A 17027-nucleotide genomic window follows, 5' to 3' on the forward strand; every position below is an offset into this window, starting at 1 on the left:
AACCTTTAATTTCTGTTATAATTAATAAAAGGCTGCTATTCGATGTAAGTTGTTTTTTCAGTTGTGTTTATATTTGATTTATTTGCATTATATTATAGTTAAACAGATTTGTTAATTATTTGTTTGTTGATTGTATTAGAGAGCTGTTGCAGTTCATAATAGTATGAAAAATGAGCTGCCGATGGTTTAATTACTTTGAACCTACTGCTATTTCTACTGCATTTAAACCTAGGTACGTGTCACATTATCTACATAGTTTTTAGTCCATATTTGAGTTGTGTAATGTGTATTAAACTTTGCTCATTGCATTTGCTAAGTTAATAAACTTCTATTTCTTTGTTTGGAAATTCGCCTACAGCCCACATAATAGTCATAAGGTTGTACTTGGGTTGTCATAAGGTTAGTTTGTAAAAGACTCTGAAATAATATCCACTATGAAGACTTTATGTAACATGTATAAGGCTTAATGTGTGTATTGAAGGTTTGTTTAATTGTTAGTTTTGTTGATAAACTGTAGGGATGGTTTCGGTACGGAACCGGTACCGAACCGTACCGGAACCGAAAAATACCAATCCCGAATTTACCCAATATCGAATACCGATACCGTACCGTTTTTTCAATATCGGCACCGGGTTCGGTACCGGTATTTTTCGATATTATACCCGTTTGTCCCGAATTTACATTTTTTCGATTTTTAGTATTTTCGGTATTAAATACGGTTTAAATACGTTTTTTCGATTTTTTTGGGGGCCGGATACCAAATGGTACCGATACCGAATTGGACCGACACAGAATGGTACCGCTAACAAATTAGCTTAAAATCAAGGACCGGAACCGAATCCCTAATCGTTAGTTTAGTTTGCTGATCACACGCTTTAATCGAATTTGTACTTTGATTGTGGACACGTTGCCATTATAAGGTAACTAATTTTTTGCTGTGTGGTGTTGTAACTGGAACACTTATTAGGTGCAACAACCATATGTGTTGTTAATTTGAAAATGCATTTTTTTAGTAAGTTGATGAACATGTATTTCGTTTACACCCTTAGTTATGACTGTATTTAGTTAACCACATGAATAACATTCTTCCTATTAATATTTGTAATATATCTGTATACTAAATTGTTAGTATTGTTGTTACCATCTTATTTTGCTAAAATTATATAGAAGAACTAGGAAATCAGCATGTATGAGTCTTTTTTAGTTCTTATTATGGTCTTTAGTCTTTACCGCCACCATTATTGTTCATCGTGTATAATCATTTTCACTCTATGGTATGTAGATGTTTCGGAAGACAATAAAAACGCAACTATATCACAAAATTTAAAAAAAAAATTGCACACCGCCGCGAAGCGCGGTCCACTCTACTAGTTATCATATATTCATGAATATATTTAATAAGCAACCTCAAGTAACCATCAACGACCTCGAACCGATGATTGAAAAAAATAATAAGTTTTGTTTTTCTTGGAGAAAACGGTCCATTTCCATGAACGCGGCCCATGCTATAGTATTGGCTCATTTCCTCCCAAGTATTTTCGCGAATACCAGCTCATTCTATAGAACTAGTTTATAACCCGCGCATTCGCGGGTATTTTATCATACATGATTCTAAAAATATATTTTAACAAGTTATTTATGTTAATGACATACCTAATAGTAGTGCAATGTATGTGCATAATAAATCGACATTATATCAATAACATTAAAATTAGGCACCCAAAGTAAATGACTATGAATTATGACAAGTTATGATTATCAAAGCAGTTCACCTAAATGATCCGACATTTCAATCCTGTAGACAACATGTTTGGTGTATCAATGCTTTGCTTCAATACATCAGCTAGAAGTCCATATGTTGCCCGTTGCCGCATTTGTTCTTTTTATCACGTCGCCGACCTCACTGGTATAAGAAAAAATGATCTAATTAAAACATGAAATTCTTCAATCTAAGTTCGGTTCATAACAGGTGAGGGTTGGCTGACCAAGAACACACAGTGAAGGGGAACTTACAGATATTTTACATAATTAGTACCATAACTGATTACTGAAATTATATTTTTCAATGATGGTCTAATTTTTTTTTTTGTAGAAAAATGATTTAGGAGGGCTTAATCCATTACTTTATACATATTCGGTTACTGACGATCCGTTCGACCCATTTTACCTGTAACCTTATAAGTAAATATAGTTGGTTCACTCACTTGACCAGTTAGAAATAAATTTATAGCTGAGGCCAACCTTATATAATTTCTGCAGTTTGAAAAAAAAAAATAAAAAATAAAAATAAAAGATAAGTAATTGGATCGAATTTGCCACTACTTAGCATTAGTAGGAATAAGGTGAATCCATGACCTACAGAATGCAAAGCAATAACAATTAACAACACTTCATTAATTCAAAAATATATGGCTAATAATTTGTCAAATTACAAGAGCCCACTGAACAAAGCCTCAGACTAACAATTTACTTCACGATAGATCATCGAATTAGTAATAACTATGTAACCAGTACCTCTAACTGATTGTTAAAGGAACTATTATCTTTCCTTAAATCAATATGCACACACCAATTATCTACTCAACCAAATATCAATCGATATAACTTGTATAATTTCTCTATGACAACATATTTGTCATTATAACATCATATAATAGAATGACCAATGCAACTAACGATCTTCGAAAATTAAACACAAGAACTACATATATCAATTTAGGAAATCATCAAAGCATTAGTTATATTCTGCATTTTATATCAATTTAGGAAATCATCAAAGCATTATATTCTGCATTCTAAAGCAAATCATTCGTCATATTCTGCATATATAGATGTAATAGCATGTATACCTATAAAATATAAATATATCACTATATATGTGCGTGAACAAAATTCTTTGAAAAGGTGTATAGAGAAGAATAAGTTCTGTTAGCTATCAAATATCAATTATCAATCTTAATCAAAGTACTATCATAAACACAAAGTAAAACTTTACTAATACTATAAACCATATGACTTCTAATACGAACACAAGTGTACTGACGTGTAAAAGTCAAGTTGCCTGCATGATCTTCAAAAAATTCACTCCGATGATATAAAATATGATGCTAATTTCTAAACATATATTTGAACCAATATTTTTCTTAACTGATAGTACTACCAAAAAAATGCACAAACTCAGCCTTTTCAGTCCAAGCATAATATGACCAAAACAACCCAGTAGCTAATATTATCACATTTGAAACATGAACATTATAAAAAAACTCCGTTTTTGTACCAAAGCAATCTGTTTAAAAAAAAATTAATTTACAAAACTCAGATTTGTGCACATGGCCAAACTAACTAATGTAACATCTAACCGTAATCGAGAGATTAGCATTATTTTGAAAGTTAATCGCATGTTATTCCCGTGAAAATTCCAAAAACCAAATACAATAAAAGAAATTTGATTCATTCAATAGATAAACAACACCATCCTGTTTATGTCTCTACCAACAACTTTGACAAACATAAGTTACAAAAAATCCATAATTTGTTAACCAACAAAAACCCACAACCTTCATAATTTGATACCACACAATAAGGACATACCTGATTAACGCTTCAATGGTATTGAATTCCTTGTTAAATCGATGTTGAAATCGGATTCCTCACACAACCACGAACCCCAAATTTTTTGTCTATCGATTTGCTGGTAATTTTTGTTTGATGCTTGTGAATAATGCTATAGACAATGAAGTATTGTAAATTATGAACCCTAATTTGTTTTTAAAACCATGTGGATGGTTAGAGAGAGGTTCAAAGAATCGGTTATGAAATTGAAGAATGGGTCTGATGATACTGTGAGCCCGTGTTTTTTGCGAGTAGAGGGCATGAGTGTAATTGACATCCGTAACTGACCCTAAAATCACTTAATGGCGACATCACAAATTTAAAGGGTTGAGATTAAGTTAAGTGACTCTAATCTAAAGGCTAGAATTTTGACACCTAATATTTTTTAAATTTTAATGGCACCATATTTGTTTTCTTACTATTATAGATAAGAAAGATGGGCCGGGTGCATTCTTCACAAAATAGTATTTTCCGATCAAAATAGAAAGGTGTAAAATACTAGGGACTAGGATGAAATAACTATAAATAGCATATATCTGTATCTATCTATAAAATTAATTAGGGAAGACGTGTGTCACAACTCAACAAGTTTGTGGCCCAACCCACTAAGATTATGACCCAATTAAGAGTTTTAACCCAAGAACCTCATGGAAAGCCCAAGAACATCATGGAAGCTCCCTAAAACTTTCTCATGAGTTCTTCCATGAAATGGTATGGAATGTTCATGGAAATATCTATCTTCATGTATATACTTGAAGTTTCTAGTACTTAGATCCTAACCATTGATTTAGATTAATCTTAGCCATCCATTTTGTGTTAGGAGTAGTATAAATAGGGGTGGTCTCATTTGGCACACCACACCTCAAATCTCAAACATTCTCTCTTGTAAAGCATTCTCAAGCAATATAAGTATTTTTTCAATTCCACTTGTTCTATAATATTTTCTCTTTTGGTTACTTGAATCGTTATAAGGTCCGAGAAAGGCTGACTTAGTAGAGACTAAGTGCCGCACGTGAGCTTATCGAGATAAGTCCGTGACATTTGGTATCAAGAGCAAGGTCGATTCAAGGAGATGGCAACCGAGACCGAGAAGAATGTGAGCGCAACAAGTGGTGTGATGGGTGATGAGACTCGTGGTCGGGTAGAGACTCGCCAAGGAGCCAAGAAGAACCGAGGTACGTCCAAAGACTTTGTCGCAAACTTGGACAAGAGGATCATGGATGTAGAGACATCCATGGACAACGTGAAAGCAAAGGTCGAAGACGTCCACCAACGTTTGGATGGTTTGGGCGGGGACTTTGACGAATTGAAAGATGATTGCAAGAGTGCAATCAACGTGCTAGACGTTGACATGCGACGTGAGATCCATGACTTAAGGGGTATGCTCATGGGTGAGATTACGAAGTTGCGAGGCGAAATGGAGGGGGAGGTCTCCACTATTCACCAACGCCTCGTGGATTTACAAACCAACATGAACTCTTGTTTGAGATTCATGGCTAGTGGGGGTGGCAACACTGGATGCAATGCTCTGAAGGTGGACGTTCCCAAGCCGTCACCGTTCGTGGGGAAGCGGGAAGCCCGAACGGTTGATGATTTTATATGGGAGATGGAACAATACTTGGAGGGAGTCAACATAGTGGATGATGCAATGAAGATCAAGACGGCAACTCGTTACCTGAAGGATACCGCAGCGTTATGGTGGCGTCGTCGATATGGAGATATCGAGAAAGGTACGGTTACTATTGATACTTGGGATGATTTCCTTACTGAATTTAAGAATCAATTCTACCCCAAGAATGCTCAAAAGGATGCGATGAGTCGTCTACGTAAATTACATCATTCCGGGACGATTCGGGAGTATATTAAAGAATTCACGAACCTTAGCCTGGAGGTCCCAGATATTCCCGATGATATTCTTCTCTTCTATTTTCTCGATGGTTTGCAACCTTGGGCTAAAACGGAGTTGGAGAGACGAGGAGTCCAAGACCTTGCCACCGCAATTGCTCAAGCGGAGGCACTAGTCGACCATGCTAATAGGAAAGATTCATTCAAGTCAAAAGATAAGAAGATGAGCCATGAGAAAGGTGGGGGAGATAAGACCGCCCAATCAAGGAATGATAATACACGTAAGCCACCAACCGGGAATAACAAGAGCATAAAAACTTCTTACAAGAATGATGAATGTTTCATATGCGATGGACCGCATAGAGCCCGAGATTGTCCGAAGAAAGCTAGCCTTCATGCTATGGAAGCTCAAAAGGCGGGTTGTCAGGATGAGAATGTGTGCATGGGATCGATGAAAATACTCAACGCTATCAAGGCCAAGGTGGAGGTACCCAAAGTAATGGCTAAAGGACTCCAATTCGTGGAAGTTTATGTTCGAGGAAACCGGGTACGAGCTTTGGTAGATACGGGAGCTACTCATAACTTTGTCTCCACCGAGGAAGCTAAGAGATTGGGGATTAAAGAGATAAAGGATGGCGGAATGATGAAGACGGTGAACGCGAATGCTAAACCGATTAGTGGAGTGTCTAAAGATGTGCAAGTGAAGATTAGAGAATGGGAAGGAACGATTGATCTATCGGTCGTGCCTATAGACGACTTCAAGTTAGTACTTGGGATGGAGTTCCTAGATAAGGTACGCGGTTTCCCTATACCGTTCGCTAACTCACTGTGTATCTTGAATGGTGAGAAGACTTGTATGGTGTCAATCGAACGTGGAAGCAAGAGTGCATCCAAGTCACTTTCGGCCATGCAATTCAAGAAGGGGTACAACAAGAATGAGACATGCTATTTAGCGGTAGCAAAGCAAGAGACGGTCGAAGATAAGGGGAAACTAGAGGTACCCAAGGAAATTGAGAAAGTCCTTGATGAGTTCAAGGATGTCATGCCCAAGGAGTTACCAAAGAAGTTACCACCTAGGAGGGAGGTTGACCATGTGATCGAGTTGGAGCCGGGATCAAAACCACCTTCCAAAGCCCCATACCGAATGCCACCACCTGAGTTGGAGGAGTTGCGAAGACAACTTAAGGAGTTGCTGGATGCGGGATACATCCGACCGTCAAAATCCCCGTATGGTGCTCCGGTGCTATTTCAAAGAAAGAAGGATGGGTCCTTGCGGATGTGTATAGATTACCGGGCACTCAACAAGGTAACTATCAAGAACAAATACCCAATCCCACTTATTGCTGATTTGTTCGATCAACTTGGGAAGGCGAGATACTTCTCCAAGTTAGACTTGAGATCAGGATATTATCAAGTCCGAATTGCCGAAGGAGATGAGGCTAAGACCACATGCGTGACGAGGTATGGCGCTTATGAATTCCTAGTCATGCCCTTTGGTTTAACCAATGCCCCTGCCACATTTTGTACTTTGATGAACAAATTATTCCACCCGTTCCTCGACAAGTTTGTCGTGGTGTACTTGGATGACATAGTCGTGTATAGCGACACCATGGAAGACCATGTGAGGCACTTGAAGCAAGTATTTCAAGTACTAAGGGACAACGAGCTGTATGTGAAGCTAGAGAAATGTTCATTCGGATTAGAGGAGGTGGATTTTCTTGGACATAGAATTAAAAATGGGAAGTTACTCATGGATGGGGCTAAGGTCAAGGCAATTCAAGAGGGGGAGGCACCAACGAAGGTGACTGATTTACGATCTTTCCTTGGTTTAGTAAACTACTATCGTCGTTTTATCAAGGGATACTCGGCGAAAGCGGCTCCATTGACAGAATTGTTAAAGAAGAATAAAGCTTGGTTGTGGGATGAGAAATGTCAAGCAGCATTCGAGGAGTTGAAAGGAGCTGTCATGGAAGAACCGGTGTTGAGACTTCCGGATGTGACCATTCCGTTCGAGTTACACACAGACGCATCGGACTTTGCTATTGGAGGAGTTCTAATGCAAGAAGGTCACCCAATCGCGTTCGAAAGTCGAAAACTTAACGAGGCGGAAAGGAAGTACACTGTGCAAGAGAAAGAGATGACAGCGATTATTCGTTGTTTGAGGACATGGAGGCATTATCTTTTGGGATCAAGGTTCGTGATCAAGACGGATAATGTGGCAACGAGTTATTTTCAAACCCAAAAGAAGTTGAGTCCCAAACAAGCTCGTTGGCAAGACTTCTTAGCCGAATTTGACTATGTGTTGGAGTATAAGCCTGGGAAAGCCAATGTGGTAGCTGATGCCCTAAGTCGTAAGGCGGAGTTTGCAGCGATCACAAAACCACAATTCTTCTTTCAAGATCGTATAAAGGAGGGATTAGAGCATGATCCTATAGCCAAAAACCTTGTTGGATTGGCTCGAGATGGGAAAACGCGAAGGTTTTGGCTCAAAGGTGATCTATTATTCACCAAAGGAGACCGGTTATATGTGCCTAAGTGGGGTGATCTTAGACGGACAATCTTGAAGGAGTGTCATGATTCAAAATGGGCTGGTCATCCAGGTATCAAGAGGACGCTGGCATTAGTAGAAGGTACTTATTATTGGCCAAGGATGGAAGACGACGTAGAGACGTACGTGCGGACATGCCTAATATGCCAACAAGACAAGATAGAGCAACGCCAACCAGGAGGACTATTACAGCCGCTACCTACACCGAAAGGACCATGGGAGAGTGTTTCCATGGACTTCATTACTTGCTTACCTAAGTCGGAAGGGTGTGGGAGTATTATAGTCGTGGTAGACCGATTTTCTAAGTATGGTACCTTCATAGCCGCATCATCCGAAGTTACTGCGGATGAGACCGCAAAACTATTTTTCAAGAATGTGGTAAAGTATTGGGGGATACCGCACCTGATAGTAAGTGATCGAGATCCGAGGTTCACGGGGCGTTTTTGGACGGAGTTGTTCAAGATCATGGGGACAGACTTGAATTTCTCCACGAGTTTTCATCCCCAAACGGATGGACAGACGTAAAGGGTGAATGCACTATTGGAGCTCTATCTTCGACACTATGTAAGTGCAAATCAACATGATTGGGCTAAGCTTCTTGATATTGCTCAGTTCTCTTATAACATGCAAAGGAGTGAGTCCACGGGGAAGAGTCCTTTTGAGTTGGTGACATGACGCCAACCTTTGACCCCGAATGCTTTGGCCGCTTCATATGATGGAAGCAGCCCAGCCGCTTATAGAACGATGAAGGAGTGGCATGAACAAGCCGACTTGGCGCGGGCATCACTAGATAAGGCGGCCAAGAAAATGAAGAAATGGGCGGATGAGAAAAGACGACATGTTGAGTTCAAAGTTGGGGACTAAGTGATGGTGAAGGTTTTACCTCAACAATTCAAAACATTTAGGAAGGTGCACAAAGGATTGATCCGGAGATATGAAGGCCCATTCCCGGTAATTGGACGTGTTGGGAACGTATCTTATCGAGTTCAACTACCGCCCAAGTTAAAGTTTCATCCAGTCTTCCACGTAAGTTTTCTAAAACCTTATCATGGGGACGAGGAAGACCCAGAACGAGGAGTTTCCAAACGAGCACCAATGGCAGTTGCGACTTCGTTCGATCGTGAAGTGGAGGATATCTTGTTGCATCGAACGGTACGGAGATTATACAAGAAACTACCGAGAAGATCATCCAAATTCAACAACGGTTGAAAACCGCCCAAAGTCGACAAAAGAGCTACGCTGACATTAAAAGAAAAGATATAGAATTTGAAATTGGAGAGATGGTCATGCTTAAAGTTGCACCTTGGAAAGGCGTTGTTCGATTTGGTAAACGAGGGAAATTAAATCCAAGGTATATTGGACCATTCAAGATTATTGATCGTGTCGGACCAGTAGCTTACCGACTTGAGTTACCTCAACAACTCGCGGCTGTACATAACACTTTTCACGTCTCGAATTTGAAGAAATGTTTTGCTAAAGAAGATCTCACTATTCCGTTAGATGAAATCCAAATCAACGAAAAACTTCAATTCATCGAAGAACCCGTCGAAATAATGGATCGTGAGGTTAAAAGACTTAAGCAAAACAAGATACCAATTGTTAAGGTTCGATGAAATGCGCGTAGAGGACTCGAGTTCACTTGGGAGCGTGAAGATCAGATGAAGAAGAAATACCCGCATCTATTTCCAGAAGATTCGTCAACACCTTCAACAGCTTAAAATTTCGGGACGAAATTTATTTAACGGGTAGGTACTGTAGTGACCCGAACTTTTCCATGTTTATATATATTAATTGTGATTGATATTTACATGATTAAATGTTTCCAACATGTTAAGAAATCAAACTTGTTAAGACTTGATTAATTGAAATATGTTTCATATAGACAATTGACCACCCAAATTGACCGGTGATTCACGAACGTTAAAACTTGTAAAAATTATATGATGACATATATATGGATATATATATATATATATATATATATATATATATATATATATATATAGTTAACATGATACTACGATAAGTAAACATATCATTAAGTATATTAACAATGAACTACATATGTAAAAACAAGACTACTAACTTAATGATTTTTAAACGAGACATATATGTAACGATTATCGTTGTAAAGACATTTAATGTATATATATCATATTAAGAGATATTCATACATGATAATATCATGATAATATAATAATTTAAAATCTCATTTGATATTATAAACATTGGGTTAACAACATTTAACAAGATCGTTAACCTAAAGGTTTCAAAACAACACTTACATGTAACGACTAACGATGACTTAACGACTCAGTTAAAATGTATATACATGTAGTGTTTTAATATGTATTTATACACTTTTGAAAGACTTCAATACACTTATCAAAATACTTCTACTTAACAAAAATGCTTACAATTACATCCTCGTTCAGTTTCATCAACAATTCTACTCGTATGCACCCGTATTCGTACTCGTACAATACACAGCTTTTAGATGTATGTACTATCGGTATATATACTCCAATGATCAGCTCTTAGCAGCCCATGTGAGTCACCTAACACATGTGGGAACCATCATTTGGCAACTAGCAAGAAATATCTCATAAAATTACAAAAATATGAGTAATCATTCATGACTTATTTACATGAAAACAAAATTACATATCCTTTATATCTAATCCATACACCAACGACCAAAAACACCTACAAACACTTTCATTCTTCAATTTTCTTCATCTAATTGATCTCTCTCAAGTTCTATCTTCAAGTTCTAAGTGTTCTTCATATATTCTACAAGTTCTAGTTACATAAAATCAAGAATACTTTCAAGTTTGCTAGCTCACTTCCAATCTTGTAAGGTGATCATCCAACCTCAAGAAATATTTGTTTCTTACAGTAGGTTATTATTCTAATACAAGGTAATAATCATATTCAAACTTTGGTTCAATTTCTATAACTATAACAATCTTATTTCAAGTGATGATCTTACTTGAACTTGTTTTCGTGTCATGATTCTGCTTCAAGAACTTCGAGCCATCCAAGGATCCGTTGAAGCTAGATCCATTTTTCTCTTTTCCAGTAGGTTTATCCAAGGAACTTAAGGTAGTAATGATGTTCATAACATCATTCGATTCATACATATAAAGCTATCTTATTCGAAGGTTTAAACTTGTAATCACTAGAACATAGTTTAGTTAATTCTAAACTTGTTCGCAAACAAAAGTTAATCCTTCTAACTTGACTTTTAAAATAAACTAAACACATGTTCTATATCTATTTGATATGCTAACTTAATGATTTAAAACCTGGAAACACGAAAAACACCGTAAAACCGGATTTACGCCGTCGTAGTAACACTGCGGGCTGTTTTGGGTTAGTTAATTAAAAACTATTATAAACTTTGATTTAAAAGTTGTTATTCTGAGAAAATAATTTTTATTATGAACATGAAACTATATCCAAAAATTATGGTTAAACTCAAAGTGGAAGTATGTTTTCTAAAATGGTCATCTAGACGTCGTTCTTTCGACTGAAATGACTACCTTTACAAAAACGACTTGTAACTTATTTTTCCGACTATAAACCTATACTTTTTCTGTTTAGATTCATAAAATAGAGTTCAATATGAAACCATAGCAATTTGATTCACTCAAAACGGATTTAAAATGATGAAGTTATGGGTAAAACAAGATTGGATAATTTTTCTCATTTTAGCTACGTGAAAATTGGTAACAAACCTATTCCAACCATAACTTAATCAACTTGTATTGTATATTATGTAATCTTGAGATACCATAGACACGTATACAATGTTTCGACCTATCATGTCGACACATCTATATATATTTCGGAACAACCATAGACACTCTATATGTGAATGTTGGAGTTAGCTATACAGGGTTGAGGTTGATTCCAAAATATATATAGTTTGAGTTGTGATCAATACTGAGATACGTATACACTGGGTCGTGGATTGATTCAAGATAATATTTATCGATTTATTTCTGTACATCTAACTGTGGACAACTAGTTGTAGGTTACTAACGAGGACAGCTGACTTAATAAACTTAAAACATCAAAATATATTAAAAGTGTTGTAAATATATTTTGAACATACTTTGATATATATGTATATATTGTTATAGGCCCGTGAATCAACCATTGACCAAGTCTTACTTCCCGACGAAGTAAAAATCTGTGAAAATGAGTTATAGTCCCACTTATAAAATCTAATATTTTTGGGATGAGAATACATGCAGGTTTTATAAATGATTTACAAAATAGACACAAGTACGTGAAACTACATTCTATGGTTGAATTATCGAAATCGAATATGCCCCTTTTTATTAAGTCTGGTAATCTAAGAATTAGGGAACAGACACCCTAAATGACGAGAATCCTAAAGATAGATCTATTGGGCCTAACAAACCCCATCTAAAGTACCGGATGCTTTAGTTCTTCGAAATTTATATCATATCCGAAGGGTGTTCCGGAATGATGGGGATATTCTTATATATGCATCTTGTTAATGTCGGTTACCAGGTGTTCACCATATGAATGATTTTTATCTCTATGTATGGGATGTGTATTGAAATATGAAATCTTGTGGTCTATTATTATGATTTGATATATATAGGTTAAACCTATAACTCACCAACATTTTTGTTGACGTTTTAAGCATGTTTATTCTCAGGTGATTATTAAGAGCTTCCGTTATCGCATACTTAAATAAGGACGAGATTTGGAGTTCATGCTTGTATTATATTGTGTAAAAACTGCATTCAAGAAACTTATTTTGTTGTAACATATTTGTATTGTAAACCATTATGTAATGGTCGTGTGTAAACAGGATATTTTAGATTATCATTATTTGATAATCTACGTAAAGCTTTTTAAAACTTTTATCTATGAAATAAAGGTTATGGTTTGTTTTAAAAATGAATGCAGTCTTTGAAAAACGTCTCATATAGAGGTCAAAACCGCGCAACGAAATCAATTAATATGGAACGTTTTTAATCAATAAGAACGGGACATTTCACTTAGGTGGGGGAGAATGTCACAACCCAACAAGTTTGTCGCCCAACCCACTAAGATTATGACCCAATTAAGAGTTTTAACCCAAGAACCTCATGGAAGGCCCAAGAACATCATGGAAGCTCCCTAGAACTTTCTCATGAGTTCTTCCATGCAATGGTATGGAATGTTCATGGAAATATCTATCTCCATGTATATACTTGAAGTTTCTAGTACTTAGATCCTAACCATTGATTTAGATTAATCTTAGCCATTCATTTTGTGTTAGGAGTAGTATAAATAGGGGTGGTCTCATTTGGCACATCACACCTCAAATCTCAAACATTCTCTCTTGTAAAGCATTCTCAAGCAATATAAGTATTTTCTTCAATTCCACTTGTTCTATAATATTTTCTCGTTTGGTTACTTGAATCGTTATAAGGTCCGAGAAAGGCTGACTTAGTAGAGACTAAGTGCCGCACGTGAGCTTATCGAGATAAGTCCGTGACACGTGATTCCCTTATTTTCCATGCTTAATAACAAAATATGTGCATGTCCCCATGATGGATATAATAACATTACAATAATTCTTCCTGGATGCTAGTACGCTAAGCATATATAATATCTTGTGTGTTTGTTGACATATATAAACATATTTCATTATCATTTTTCGTGTTGTATTATGTGTGGCTATTAAGTGATCATGTATGTCTCGTAGTTTCCTATATTCATGCTTTAATTTTAGTCCCTACTTATTAAATATATTTCAAATAATGAAAGGGATATATATATATATATATATATATATATATATATATATATATATATATATATATATATATATATATATATATATATATAGGCAGGATCAATGGGGAATTAACCAATCGGGGGGAAGCAAAAAAAAAATTCGTTTTTTGAAAAAACTTTGTTCACGAACATTATAGATTGGATGAAAATAAGAACATTTAGAAAAGACACTTCGTGATGAATGTTATTATTTTGGAGGAAAAACTATCGACAAAAATAACATTCAAGATAATATTGTTCGTGAAGAATGTTAACGTTTTTTTTCTTCATGTTTTGTGAAGTAAAATTTAGCCCGATTTAGAGTTTAGGGTTTAGGGTTTAGGATTTAGGGTTTGGTGTTTTGGGTTTATTCCATAAACCCAAAACACCAAACCCTAAACCCTAAACCCTAAACTCTAAACCGTTCGTGTTAAAAACTCAATCTAAATCCTAAATCTAAACCCTAAATCTAAACCCTAAACCCTAAATTTCTAAACCCTAAACCCTAAGTTTCTAAACCCTAATATCTAAACCCTAATATCTAAAACCTCAACATACGCTCGAAAAATACGATAATTGTTATATATTACTTCTTCGAGCGTTTTTCCGCCAAAATAATAACATTCATCACGAAGTGTCTTTTCTAAATGTTCTTATTTTTATCCAATCTATAATGTTCGTGAACAAAGTTTTTTAAAAAAACGATAAAAAAAAAATTCTTCCCCCCGCTTCCCCCCGAATGGTTACTTTCCTCTTGATCCTACCACTATATATTTATATATATATATATATATATATATATATATATATATATATATATATATATATATATATATATATATATATATATATATATATATATATATATAAACCAAAATTTTTTTGTTGATTGTGGTTGAAAGTTATTTATGCATTGTTATATGTATAGATTATTATATATTATTTACAATTCTTATATATAAAATAATCATTTAAATGAGATCGTTTAAAGGATATGTCATAATGGAATTTCAAAACCAAATCTTCTTTCCTCTTTTAAATACGGAGTAGTATAGTATATATTAATATATTAATATTATATTAGTATTAATTGATATCAATATATTTAATAGATATATTATAATAACAAAATGAATACATATTAGTAAACAATACGGACTCCATAGTATTAAGGATGTGATAATATATATATTAGTAAATAATACGGGCTCCGTAATATTAAGGTTGTGATATTGATTTTAGAGGTATAAAAATTAAATTTACTATTTAATATAAACTCTTCAAGAAAACCCACTAAATTTTTTTAAATGATTTATCTTTCTATTCGCCGCGAGTTAAGTCCCACCGCCATCACCGTTTAACTCGAAATAATGTTACGAACAAAACGCAATAGATTGTATTCGAAACGGAGCTTCGATACACTACCAACGAAGCATTTTTTCTTAGCAATAAAATGGAAATGATTTGAATTTACAATTTAAGTCCTTAAAATATTTATGAACACGCAAATATAACTATTATAATATTAACTATACATAACGACTCCCCGAGTACCATTATTTTGCTGAAATAACTAACAACTTTTTTAAATTAAACTCGCATGTTACACTTTTATTTAAAAAATAATTGTGTAAAATAATTCTAAAATGATATAACTTATATTTTACTAATGTTACGTTCCATGACAATTTTTCAAGGTACTCTAAAGATTACGTAATATATAATTTATATAGTAAAAAGATGTTAGTGGTGAGAAAAAAAAAATTAGACATTAAGTTAGTAACACCACTCAAAACTATTTTTAAAATTTATCAACACCACGGGCTCTTAATATATAAACTCAAAACAACTTTTAAAATTCGTCAATACCACGGGCTATTAAACTAAAAAAGAATTTTTAAAATATATCAACACCACGGACTCATAAACTCAAAAGAATTTTTAAAATTCGCCAACATCACGGGCTCTTAAATAATTCATATATTTTTTTTCATATTTCTTAGTATCGTTATTTATATACCAATATGAACTGCAAATTACATTTTTTGCACGGTTTTTTACACACCCGTGCAACGCACGGGCTCAAAAACCTAGTATATATATATATATATATATATATATATATATATATATATATATATATATATATATATATATATATATATTTAAAAGTCAAGTTGGTGTGCACTAATATCATCTCAGGAAGTCATTATCCTACTGCCAATTTGTACCTTATTGAGGTTTATAAAGTCAAATAAGTATTGGATGATGGTGCAAGGTTCGAAGATCAGTTTATTCGTGACATGGTGAAAGCTATGAAGGCAAAGTTTGACAAGTATTGGGGGAGTGCCATTTACTTATGGCTATTGCGTCTGTTCTCGATCCAAGATTCAAAAAATGGTTAATTGGAATGTCATATCATATTTTATATGCACCAGATCAAGCTGTCAACAACATTAAAGAAGTGGAGGATGCACTTGAGGATATGTATAATGAGTATAGGGAGATGCATGATGCATCAGTGAAAGAAGCTGCTAAAATTGGCATTGGATCTTCTAAAGGATGCAATGTAACACCCGTTTTTCAGTTACGTGTTATTTCGAACGTCATTCGAAATACGAGGCATGTAAGCGTATATTTGGATCCCAAATAAAGTTAGAGTTGAGGTTCTAAAAGCTTACCATTAGAAATAAAATCTCATTATGTTTCCAACGATATTTGATTCATCGAAAACGGAGTTACGGTTTGAAAGTTACGACCAAAACAAGTTCAGAAAACTGAGTCAGTTAATCTGGACGCTGTCCAAGCTTTTTGGACGCCGTCCAAAAGTCCTGACGGGCCAGCTGTGACATTTTGAAGCTTTTAAAAGAGGGTATTTGGGTTTTTTCACTTGGGGGTCGTTTGGGCCATCAAAACTGATCTAAACTCACCCTTATCCTCATTTTCATCCACAAACACTCCCAACCAAACCCTAGAGAGAGAGAGAGGAGTTTCTAGAGAGAGGAAGCTTGGATTAGTGATGAAGGTGGTGATTTTTGCCCAAATTGGAGTGGTTCTTGGTGCTTGTTGGTGATTCTAGCTACTAGAACTCGTTTTGGTGCTTGAGGTAAACCCTAATCCGAATTGTAGTGTTTGATTTCTTGTTTGAGTTATGGTTTGTGTTAGTTAGAGTTATAAACCCTTTTTATTGTGAAATTTGGGGGTTTTGGGTAAGGTT

The sequence above is a fragment of the Rutidosis leptorrhynchoides genome, chromosome 3, assembly GCF_046630445.1.
Source record: "Rutidosis leptorrhynchoides isolate AG116_Rl617_1_P2 chromosome 3, CSIRO_AGI_Rlap_v1, whole genome shotgun sequence".
NCBI lineage: Eukaryota > Viridiplantae > Streptophyta > Magnoliopsida > Asterales > Asteraceae > Rutidosis > Rutidosis leptorrhynchoides.